The sequence below is a fragment of the Callospermophilus lateralis genome, unplaced genomic scaffold (assembly GCF_048772815.1).
Source record: "Callospermophilus lateralis isolate mCalLat2 unplaced genomic scaffold, mCalLat2.hap1 Scaffold_122, whole genome shotgun sequence".
NCBI lineage: Eukaryota > Metazoa > Chordata > Mammalia > Rodentia > Sciuridae > Callospermophilus > Callospermophilus lateralis.
In genome coordinates this window covers 2,049,721-2,062,045 of record NW_027512409.1, presented here as the reverse complement: position 1 = coordinate 2,062,045, position 12,325 = coordinate 2,049,721, and the positions used below count along the sequence as shown (strand labels likewise).

The 12,325-nt window shown below is 47.7% G+C and overlaps 1 pseudogene; it reads left to right on the top strand.

The window, feature by feature from the left end:
* The first annotated feature begins 13 nt into the window (after window positions 1–13).
* The window catches only part of LOC143637756 (leucine-rich repeat-containing protein 38 pseudogene), a 64,277-nt pseudogene continuing 51,965 nt past the window's right edge, over window positions 14–12,325 (top strand).

Below are 12,325 nucleotides of genomic sequence, written 5' to 3'. Positions count from 1 at the left end.
CCGTGCTGGGCAGATGGAGAGGCAGCAGCCTGGGCCCAGCCTGGAGGAGCGCGAGCCTGGGGTGGCCGAGTTCCACTGGGTGCAAACTTCGCAGCTGGCAACTTGGGAGCCGAATCAGCATTTATCCTTCCCGATGAGGGCGTCAGGTGGTCCCGGCCCGGCGCACTGGGACCGCTCTCGGGCTCTGTTTGGCTAGCGCCAAAACGATGATCTCAGGCCAGGTTTAAAGTTACAGGGCCGCAGCTGCGGGGACCCAGCCCTGGCAAAATGGGCTTTTTTATTCTGTCCAACGACCAGAGAGAGGGAAAGGCGCCGCGTGCAATGAACAGTTTTGCTTTTTAATTTTTTTAAAAAAATTGCTCTATTTATTATTCTGCTTTTAAGAGGAAAGCACAAGCCTACATTTTTCTTGTCATGGACTGAAGGGAGAAGTAAACTGATCCTTGGGTGGTCAGTAGTTTTAGAACCAAGCATGGAATTGTTCTCTTGTAAATATTGAATTTGATGACTTACAAAAAAAAAAAAAAAAAAAATTGGCCGTCATCTGGGTGGGCGAGAGGCAGCTCATGCCGGTCAATTGCACCGTTGTCCACCAGGTTGACCAGGATGGACGGGCTCTGCTGGCTGGAGGGGAGCAGGGCTTATTTTGGTGGCTTTGGCAATTCTGAAGAAGAGCGAGCTTCAACTGTCCCCTCACCCCCAAATCCGGAGCTGCAGACCGGCCCCTGAGCAGTCAGATCAGGCCTGGACAGGTGGTCACTCACCTGTGTCTGCTAACAGCTTGGGCTCATCCCTTTTAATCCCACACTTTGGCCCCTTTATCTCCACTTTATTGGTTTCAGCAATCTTTCCCGAATCTCAATCACTGAGTATTGGCAACAAGAAAAGAACTGTTAACTGTAGGAATTTTTTTTTCTTTTTTTTTTTTTTTTTTTTTTTTTAAAGAATTGGATTTGGGGAGGTGATCTCTGTGACCAGTCGCCACAAAATTCCATTCAACAAAACAGTCAGAAGATTAGCGCCCCCTTCCTCAAGCACCACACCAGGGGTACAGTGAGTTGTTTCCAGATCTTCATCTTTGATTCCCCCTCATTCTAAATCTATCTTGTCCTAAGCCTCACACCAGGGCGATTGTTTTAAGTGCTCAGATTTCTGGGTTCCAAACGAAGCTCATTAAGTCAGACCATTGGGGGAATTTCTAGTTTAAACCAGCATCCCAGGGAGAACATGTCCAGGGGAACATGTTCTCCCTGGGATGAACATGCCCTCTAGCAGCCCTTCCCTGGGTGAATCACTGGGGGCTGGTTGCCACACTTGCAGGTGCAGGAGAGTCTCATCCTGGGGCTGCAGGATAGGAACTGAGTACCTGAAGCATGGAGAAACGGGAAAGATACTCTTTCTGATCTGAGCCCCCTTGGTGATTCTTTAATATTATTTCTCCCACATGAACACTATTTGTGGAGCAATGCCTGGGGCTAGACTCTGGTTCCAGGAAACCCAGACCCTAACCCTTCTCCCAGTTATGTGTCCAGATTCTAGAAGGTCCATTCCTTGACTTTGTGGGAAAGGATGAAGGAGGGGGAGATAATAGGGATTAGGGTCCTGTTGGGGGCACTGGAGAAGGGGAGAGGGTCCAAGACAAAGGGAGTTCTGTGCACAGGTTCTGGGCACTCTGGGTCTGAGTAGCTGGTGAGCATGACCGGGCCTAGGAGGGGCTGCTGAGAGACCCGTGGGCAGAAGTTACCTTCCTCAACAGTGGAAACTCCAGGTTGAAAGAGGGAATGCTGACCTTGGGCAGAGGAGAGACTCAGGGTCAGCTAGGGTGGAAGCCATGGAGCCTGAGACTCAGCCCAGCTGGAGGGACAAAGGAAAGGAGGGCAAGTGCCAGAAGAGTCCCCCACTCTTATGAAACAGCATGTGGACTATGAATAAGGATGAGGCAGAGATGGAACAGTGACTTTCGCCTGAGATAAGAGTCACAGCCACCCCCACTCAATGGCTTTGCCTGCTCCTGGGGATTTGCACTATCTCATTCAGTCTTCAGAACAACCTTTGATCTAGGAACAAAGTACTCAGGAGTTTGCTTTGGAGCTGACTCACCTGGAGGGCATGAGGACTCAGGTTGCAGGACCCCACTCCCCAAATGCTCACTGATTTGGTCTGGAGAATCTTCATTTCTAACAACTTCCCAGGTGCTGGTGCTCCTGCTGCTGGTCTTGGGGCCCCACTTTGAGAAGCACTGTTCAGAGGACACCAGAATTGTCCAGAGTCCTACAGCCAGTGAGTGATAGAGCCACAGAGTGTCCCTCTCCTGCAAATCAGGACAGGAGATGCTACAGATGTTGTGCTTGATTAAGGATTTGATAGGAGAGTTCTGTAAATTGCTTTCAGGGAGCAGGAAAGGCCCCCAGAGAGTAGGAAACTAAGCTGTGCAATGAGAAGGAACCAGGCCTGAACATTCAGTGTGGGCCCTTCACCTGCGGGGTGCTAGAGATTGAGGCTGGGGTCTCTCCCTGCCTTCTCTGTGGGGTCTGTACAGTCTGGAGAGCAGTTGACTGAGCTTCTTCAGATTGTCCAAGGAGACACAGTGCTTCAGGGCTGAAGCACCCCAACCTGAACCTCCCAGGGCAAGGACAGTTCTGTGACCATGAGTTAATCATGCACTTGGGGTACAGGCTGGAGCCTAAACGTATAGGGCAGGAATGAGATGAGGCTGTGGGTGGTGGGAGGTGCTGGGACTGAAGGAACTTGTTCTGATGGAAAGAGACCAAGTGTCTGGGAATTGAAATCAGTGCTGTGTGGCCTCAGGCAACATGAACCTTAATTTCTGCTTCTTTAAACTATGGGAGTGTCTTTCCACCTGTAAGGGCTCCTTGGGCTGAAAGGAGCACAACTTCATGCTTGCTCCTGCCTGGTTCTCAGAGTCTTTGCTCCTCTGGCACATAGCTGCATATTCAGCCAGCCCTTGTGTCTCCTGCAGAAGTTCTTAAAATGAATCCAATAGGACAGGTTTCTTTCAAGTTTAGGAAACCCAGCTTACCATCAGATCATCCTCTTTGCTAGTGAAACCCTCACCTCAGGCCTTATATCTAAGTTGCCCTTGATCCTGCCTGACCCCTGGAACCCAGGACCCTTCTGGGAAATTGGATTACCTCCCCACTGCACTCAGGAACCAGCATCCTGCACCACGACCCCAACCTGGAGTCTGGCTCCTGCCTTTCCATGAACAGGGGACTGGCTTGGCTTTATGGCCCACTGGACTCCTCTGGAGCACCCTGCTGCTCTTTGGATGCTGACCTCCCCTGCTACTGTCAGAGTCTGATATCTCCAGTATTTGACCTGCCTTCTAGTGGGCTGCATGCAATTTGACTTGCATTTGAAAAGCTAGATACCACTTGTCTTTCATCATTAGAGTTAAATAAGTATGGTGGTCAGTCCTTGAGTCTGTGGGGGACAGACTCTAGGACACCCAGTCCCCGGGGTATGGACCTCTGTGGATGCTCAAGTTCTTTATGTAAAGTGGTGTCATGTTTGTAGTTTAAATCATCTCTAGATTACTTGCAATACCTACTACAATGCAAATGATATGCACATAGCTGTTACCTGATATGGTTTGGAGAGCCATGGCAAGGCAAATTGTCCAGTGTGTTCAGAATAGATGCAAAGCCTTTTTTCCAAATATTTTCAATCTGTAGTTGGTTAAGCCTGTGGATACAGAGGGCTTACTGTAAATGTTATAGACCATATTAAATATGTTTAATATGTAGACCATATTAAACACTCCATAAAAAGGAATCCCAGGAAGATCGGCTGTAACTGGAAAAAATGTTTCATGACATGATTTGATAAGATTAACCATGAAAAATTTACATAAAATTTTGTCTGTGAATCTTAACCCATATATCTTGACATTTTTAAAAAAGTTTTTTTTTTTTTTTTTTTTTTTTATTTTGGACTGGGGACAGCACTTGCCTAACATCCTAACATGTGCAAGGCCCTGAGTTTCATCCCCAGCAGAGCAAAAAAAAATAAATAAATAAATAAAAAAAGAAAGAAAGAAACAAAGTTTTAACTTTTATTTATTTATTTGTATGGTCCTAGGGATTAAACTCAGGGGCGCTCTACTGAATGTCTACAGACATTCCCAGCCCTTTTAATTAGTTAACTATTTGTTTGTTGGTCATGATTTATTAATTCTTTTAGAGGAGGAATGGTTGATTCGGGCTCATGGTCCCAGAGGTTCAGTCCATAATCGGCTGACTCCATAGCTCTGGGCCAAGATGAGACAGAGCATCGCGGTGGAAGACCCGCAGAGGAGAGCAGCTCAGGACATTCCAGTCATGAAGCAGAGAGAGAAAACTGCTCACCTCACTGGGGACAATGCACAAACCCAAAGACACACCCACAGCGACCTGCTTCCTCTAGCCACACCTTACCTTCCTACAGTATTGTCCAGTTAATCCACATCACTGGATTAATCCACTGATTATGTCAGAGCTCTCATATCCTACTCGTTTCACCTCTGGGCAATTTTGTTGTTGTTGTTGTTGTTTTAAATATTTAGTTTTTAGTTGTAGTTGGACACAATACCTTTATTTTATTTATTTATTTTTATGGGGTGCTGAGGATGGAACCCAGGGCCTCGCATGTGCTAGGTGAGTGCTCTACCGCTGAGCCACAACCCCAGTCCTCACCTCTGGACATTCTTGCATTCTTATACAGGAGTTATTGGGGGACATCTCTTATCTAAACCATAATGTTCTGCACCTGACCCCCAAAAGCTCATGCCCATCTCACAATGCAAAATAAATATAGTTCATTTCCAAGAGTCCCCGTGGTCTTCACTGTTTCAGTACTGCCAAAAGCCCACGTCCAAAACCTCATCTGAGACTCAAGATAACCAAAATGATCAAAAACAAGCCCTGGGGCTGGGGATATGGCTCAAGCGGTAGCGCCCTCGCCTGGCATGTGTGCAGCCTGGGTTCGATCCTTAGCACCACATACAAATAAAGATGTTGTGTCTGCCAAAAACTAAAAAATAAATATTAAAAATTCTCTCTCTCTCTCTTTATATAAAAAAAAATCAAGCCACATATAACCATGTGGACCTTGATACAGACGGGGTCTGGGTTTACTACTGGGTCTGGGTTTGCTGCTGGGTGGCTACATTGGGAAATCCGAGACTGGGTAATTTATGGAGAAAAGAAATGTATTTCTTTCAAGTCTAGAGGCTGATAAGGCCACCATCGAGACCACAGGGTCTTGCTGTGTCATTACATGGTGGAAGGTAACATGGCCAGGAATAGCAGGAAGCAGACTCAGACCGTTCTTCTTGTAAAGGCATCAATGCCAACATGGGGTTCACCTTCATCTAGCTCTGATTATCTCCCAAAGGCCCCACCTTTGAAGACCACCCATGTATAAATTTGAGGATTAAATTTCCAATACATGAAATTTAAAGGATACATTGAAACCATAGCAGATGCATCTCTCTCCCTCTTACAAGAAAAGGTTTGATAAAGTATCCAAGGAACTACTTTCTTGGATACCCCGAGAAGGAGAAGCCAGATACAGTGGTGCACACCCATAACCATAGTCACTTGGGAGACTGAGGCCATGGATTGCAAGTTCAAGACCAGCCTCAGAAACTTAGCAAGGCTTTGTCTCAAAAAATAAAAAGGGCTGGGAATGTGGATCAATGGGTAGAGCAAGCGCCCTTGGGTTCAATCCCTGGTACCATAAAGAATAAAAATATAAAAGGGATAAAGTGTGCAAAATAGGAAGCCCCAGGTTGCTAAAGACACGTTTCACCAGTGCTGTACATTTTTTGGTGAAATGGGGCCTGTTGGCTGTGGTGACTGCTGGGTTTGGCAGGAGCCTCCCTTCCTCTGGCCATCCTCTGTCAGACAGACACGACGGGCGCCCAGGCCTTGGTCGGCTCTGCTCTTACCCGCTCCCTTTGCTAGGGGAAGGTTGAGCCTTCAGGACTGTGTCTCCCATGGCCCAGGCGGGGCCCTGTGGCTGAGGACAAGGAACAAGGTGTGATTGACAGTCTTTCCCGGGCCTATTAAAAGCACCCAGCTTTCGCTTGAAGAAATAAGGAAAACATTCAACTCGCGGATCAACAGGCTTCTGTGATGTCTGTTGTCCTGGGATGTCCTTGGCCCTCATTGCTGGACGCAGTCATGTGTACAGGGTGGACATCACACCCTGCGGGAGAACTGAGCATTGCTCTGGGCCAACAGGGTGGACGTCACCTTTGCGCTGACAGGGAGACACCCCATCTTATATACTCCGCGTCTGATGTGGCTCCAAAGAAATGCAAGAACTCCTCTGTCCCCTGCTGATTTGTCCCCTGCAGCTCATTGCTTATATACATGCTGCCCTTCACCCAGCCAAAAGAAAGGTCCCTGAACCTACCCGTCCATTTGAATCCGGGCGTCTCTGATGGTTTTGGTGAAAGGGTCCTCAACTACTTCAGTGGATGGGGACACAGAGTCAGGCGGATCCTCTGCTTGTTTTTAAGATTAATACTGAGCTTTAAAGGGCAGAGCAGCAGTGCGGAGATCGGTTCACCTTATATTCCACCAGCTGTTACCCATGTGCCAGGCACGATGACAGCAAATTGCTACTGCCACCAGGTCCGGCGCCACCCAGCCTGGAGTGTTGGTCCCCAAGATGAGGCCCCAGGCGCTGGCCCAGGCCCCACCCCACCTGCCTGTGATGCCTGGAACACCTTTGGCATAACCCAGATCTGGTTGGTAAATGAGAATCTCTTTTGTTGAGGTCCAAATCTGTCTTAATCACCGCTCAGGAATCCAATTCAAATATTCAGACTTCAGAATCTGCCAAGAGGTGGGTTTGGCCATAACAGGAAAACAGGAAGAGGCTTTAAAGTTAATAAAGCTGGAAGAAAACAGCTTTTATGTTCACTGTGCAACCCCACAGCCCTGCCGCCCAGCTGCCTCCAGATCAGGGCCGGTCCCGCAGGGAGGGGGCAAGGGCTCTCCTTGTCCCGACAGCCTGATTAAGTTTTCTGGGGACAGGCAAGAGGCACAGGGAGTTTCTGGGAGATGTTATTGGAGCGCATTAATTGTTTTCCTTCACAGACCCGGGCAGCCTGGTCACATGTCCATGACTGGCACTGAGGGACGCAAGCCACCACACAGACTGTCTGTTCAGTGGACAACTGTCTATGGAACATGGAGTGTGCAGCCGGCAGTGTCCTGGCCTGTGCCAGGACCTGGCAGGTGGCGGTGTCTGAGGCTCTGAGTTGGGGGTCAGAGGATGCATGCAGAAATTTTAAAAAGGCCAGAGGTTTGCTGAGTGTCCTGAAAAAGAGAAACCTCCAAGGAGTGACCAGCGGTGCTCCCCATGGGCAGCACTGGCCCTCCAGGGGACACCGGCAGGACAGTTCCTGAGCTTTCATTTCCAGATTCTCAGCGGGCCTGTGTCCCCTTTCCTCACATGCATCCACCTCCTGTCCCCAATGTCCTTCTCCCACTTCTTTCTAGAATGACTGACCTCTCAGCCATGCTTGATCCCACAAGGGTGTGTTGCCTAGGGAGGGTGAGACCCTCTAAGGACACAGAGGGACACTTTGGAATATTGATGAATTCTGTGCATTTGTGTATGTGTGGGGGTCTGTGTGTGTGTGTGTGTGTGTGTGTGTGTGTGTGTTACTGGGGATCAAACCCAGGATCCTGCACATGGTGGGCAAGCACTCTGCCACTGAGCTGCATCTCAACGGGGGGGGGGGCAGTCTTTGAGTTGATCCAGTTAAACAAAGTGACTCTAAGTGAAAGGATGATAAGTAATGAGTAGTCACTAAATAATTCTTGGTGATACCTTTTAGGAATGCTCAAATGACTTAGCAACATATCTTTTTGAAAACCAAAAGGTATTTCCCAATACAATAGAAATAAAATGTCCCCCTCCAATATAATAATCTAATTAGCATTATTAAATTATCATATACTGATGTATTACTATGTCATCTTTGATAAATATGCATCTTGTGTATGATTGAGTGAAATTGGCCTGTATCCTTTTTAGCATTGTTATTGTATGACTTTAATATCCAAGCTTATTAGCCTTGTAGAATAAATTAGGGAGTGTTTCTTCCAATAATCTGTTCTTTGAAGGTTTGGAAGGGCTTACCTGGAATGCCTATGGAGTTGGTGTATGTTCTTCTAGTCAATTACTTTTATTTATTTTGAGTTTTAGTTTTTTTTCGGACAAGGTCTTGCTGTGTTGCTCAGGTTGGCCTCCAACAGGGGTCAAGCAATCCTCCTACCTCAGCCTCCTGAGAAGCTGGGACTATAGGAGCCACCACTGCACTCAGACGTTTATTTATTTGCTGCTGGGTTGATCCAGGACCCTGTGCATGCTAAGTGCACTTTCTACCACTGCACTACACCCCCAGCCCCAATTTTATGTACTAATTCTACTATTTTTTTTTCCGAGTATTGAAGATTGAACCTAGGGTGCTCCACCACTGAGTTATACCCCTAGCCTTTTTTATTTCGAGATAGGATCTTGTTTATTTGGTTAGTCAGTCTCTCTCTCTCTCTCTCTCTCTCTCTCTCTCTCTAAATTTGTCTTGCCAGAAGTTTTAAGCTTTTTTATCTCAAGAATCCAGATCTGGCAGTGTGAATGTGACTTGTCAGGCACCGTTCTAAGCGCTTTACTTGTAGTAGCTAATTTAATTTGGTGTATAAATTACTGTCTCATTAAGCTTCCTATTTTTCACATTTTCCATCTTTTTGTCTGTTTTGTATTCTTCAGGTCTCGATTCTCTCTCTGTCTCTCTCTCTGTCTCTCTCTCTGTCTCTGTCTCTCTGTCTCTCTCTCTCTCTGTCTCTCTCTCTGTCTCTCTCTCTCCTTCCCAGTTCCCCCATTCTCCCTCTAGTCTCCTGCTTAACACATCCACCGAGTTTCAATGATCAGATCTTTCTATTCAGCTCTTTCTGTGCCGTCTGCCTGGTCAGATTTTTAGGTCTCTTGTTCTTTGCTCTCTTATTTTTTTTTTCTATAAAAATGTCATTCTTTGGGTTTTGTATCTTACAATTCCAATATCAGAAATTCCTAGGATCCTGCATCTGTCTTTGGGGAGCTCTACTTCTCTTGCCCCCCAGTGTGGGGGAGGGGTTGGGGGGAGCCTCTGTGGGTTGGACGTAGTCTGCAGGGGATCCTGGAGCTCTTGGTGACACTTTCCTTCCGAAGGATCTTCACTGTCGCTACACTGTGCGCACTGTGCTCCCTCTGAGAACCAGGGCTCAGTGGGAGTCCCAGATTCACCTCCCTGGTCTTGCAGAGAGCTGGGGCTTAGTGTCGGCAGGTCCTCATTCCATCTGCCCTCGTCACAGGTGCTGACTGTTCCCATTCAATATTCTCCTCCCTTCCCTCACTGACCTTGGAGATTGTCCTTCTTTCCTACAAAGCGAGCAATGCCTGGAGAAATGTTTATTGTAATTTTCCCAAGACCTAGTTATATCCAGTGGGAGGATCCTTCAGACACACTGGTTTGCCATGCTCCTGGGAGGGAATTATATGTATTTTTAATCTTTAGATTACATCAAAGAGAAAATCTGAATTAAGTGTTTTTCCCCCTTGATCCCCAGGGATTGAACCCAGGGGCGTTCAATGAGCCACATCCTCAACCCTTTTAAAATATTTTATTTAGAGATTGGGTCTCACTGATTTTTCTCAGGGCTTTACTAAATTGCTGAGGCTGGCTTTGAACTCCTGATCCTCCTACCTCAACCTCCTGAGCTGCTGGGATAACAGGCATGTGCCACCGTGCCTGGCCCCTGAATGAAGTGTTTTTGTGTTGTGTGTGTGTGTGTGTGTGTGTGTGTGTGTGTGTGTGTGTGTTGAGGATGGAATCCAGGGCCTTGAACATGTCAGGCAAGTGTTCTACCACTGAGCTACACCCCTGTTCCTGTGTCTTTAACCTCTTTAGTTCACCACTCAAGAGTTAAGATTTCACCAGCAGTAACATCTGGCTATATTTATTTATTCATTTATTGGTTAATTTTTAGTGCTGGGCATGGAACCTCAGGGCCTCATGCAGGCCAGCAAAGAGCTGTACCTCTGGGCTGCACCCCACGCCCTGCAGTTCCTAGAATTCAATATCACTGCTTTACTTTCATTCCCTTTATAATGTGGTCACATTCTATTGAGGCAAGTAATACTAGTTTTCAATTTACCATAGCAATACGAAGTGGTCTGTAAAGAGGAATTAACTTCTATATGAAAAATGATTCAATATAAATAATAAATAAATCATTAAATAAACAATCATGCTGGTTGCTCTTAAATATTGCAAAAACCATATGAGAACAAGGGCTAGGAAACACCGGTCAGTACCTTCCCCGTTCCTCAGATCACTTGTCCTCTGCAGCCCAACCCCAGAGCTCCTTCTGACCCCGTGAACAACCCAAGAAAGCTCTGTGGCCAGTGCCTCCCAGGCCCCTCCTGTGACCACCTGTCTGAGTCCCTAACTCACCCAGGACTGAAGCAAGCTCCTGAGACAAACTCAAGCCCACGCCCCCCAGGGCATGTGTCCCTTATACCTGTTTGTGCCCTCCTCAGACTTGGTCTCCTTATGTGACCTCATTACTCTCTCTCCTGTGTCCCCCTACAGGCCTTGTGTCCCTGAAAAACCCTGCCTGGTGTCTTCCATATAATGGGTGCTCCTCTGGCATTTGGCCAGCTCTGGGTGGATTTGGACATTAAAATGGGTTGGCATAACCAGGGGGACAAGCTGGGGTGGGAGGGAGCCACCTAAAAGGCAGACCATGCACCAGGGGGTGACATCAAATGAGTGTTGTTCCCGGGTAGGTGGATGATTTGAGTGGATGATTTAAGACCCCAAGTGGCTGGAATTGTGTCCCTTGGGGAGTGCACTTTAAATCCCCCGGCTCTGGGGTCTGAGAGTCAGCACGTGATCATCACTGATCACCGTGTCCAGCCACTGGGGGGCACTGAGCAGAGCCAGGCTCAACTAACCCTGCTTCCTGAGGTCACCACTAGCCTCATTTCAACAAGAGTCAGTACCTATGGAAGTGAATGGAGTCTCTGGCCAGAAAGGAAGTGGCTTCCTGGTCCCTGCTCCTGCCTTTTGAAAGTCGATATTTATTTGCAAGATGTTGTTCCCTTTTTCCAATTCTAAGTCTGTTCCTAAGACCTGGGTAAAGCACTGTGGGGATTATGTTCTTTCTGGAACTTGCTGTGGTCCAACAATTTCCCTTATTGAGTCTTTCTCTCCTTTTTCAAGTCAATGGTTATTTTTAAATATGTCTATTTCAACAAATATTAACCGAAAACCTCTCTAGTGTGGGGTTTGAGAGCCAGGCTGTGAATCAGACTGACTGGCTTCAAATCCCACTTCTGCCATCTGCCGTATCCACGTCCCTAAGACTGATATTGCCGTAGCCGCTGAGTGGTGATAGCAAAGCGGCTGCCCCAGAGGGGAGTGAGTGGTGCTCAGCTGAGCTCACCTGTGGAGGTACTAGATGCTCAGTGATGGACAAGGAGAAAGGTGATGACGATGAGGGCATTTGTCCTGCACCATGGTAGGTTCTGGGGACACCAACAGCAGTGAACTCTGGCTTGATCAGATGTAGCAGGCGATGGTGGACTAGAGAGTGGGCTGTGGCGGTACAGTGAGGAATCGGTCCCCTGGTGTGTGCAAGTCTGCAGCAGGAGCCCCCCAGCCCCTCGGGAAAGGAGGTGTGACCTGCAGGTGTCCTGTCCTCAGCATGCTTCTCCTGTCCTCTGCTACGATTGGGGTCTGGAATGTTCTAGGTGAGCAGCTTCCTCTGCCACGTGCTCCCTCCCTTCAGCCTCACTGGGGCCCAGAAACAATGGAGCCAGCCGGCCACGGACTGAAACCTCTGAAAATGTGAATCTCTCTACTAAGCTGATTTCTGTAAAGGATTCCGTCACAGCAACGAAAACCTGACTCCCATCGCCTCCATGCATGAAGATTGCGTGGCTCTCTGTGGCTCCCCAGCCCCACCTGTGGCCAGGTGGCTCAGTGTGTCTATTGCAGGGTGGATGTAGTAAGAAGCCCTTTGTGGCTGCACATCTTGTATCATGTCCTTTGATAACACGTTTTCAGCTTTAAGCCATCAATTTGTTCTCTGTCTTTTCAGTTCCCTATCTATTAGGTATGTGGCCTCCAAAATGGCATCTGATAATCCTGGTCTCCTGGTATTTGTGCCGCATTGTGTCAAGACCATTAACAGGGCAAAAATTCTGGCATGTCACTTCTGAGTGTATGCACTCCCCACCCCCATCGCCCCCCCCCCCGCCACCC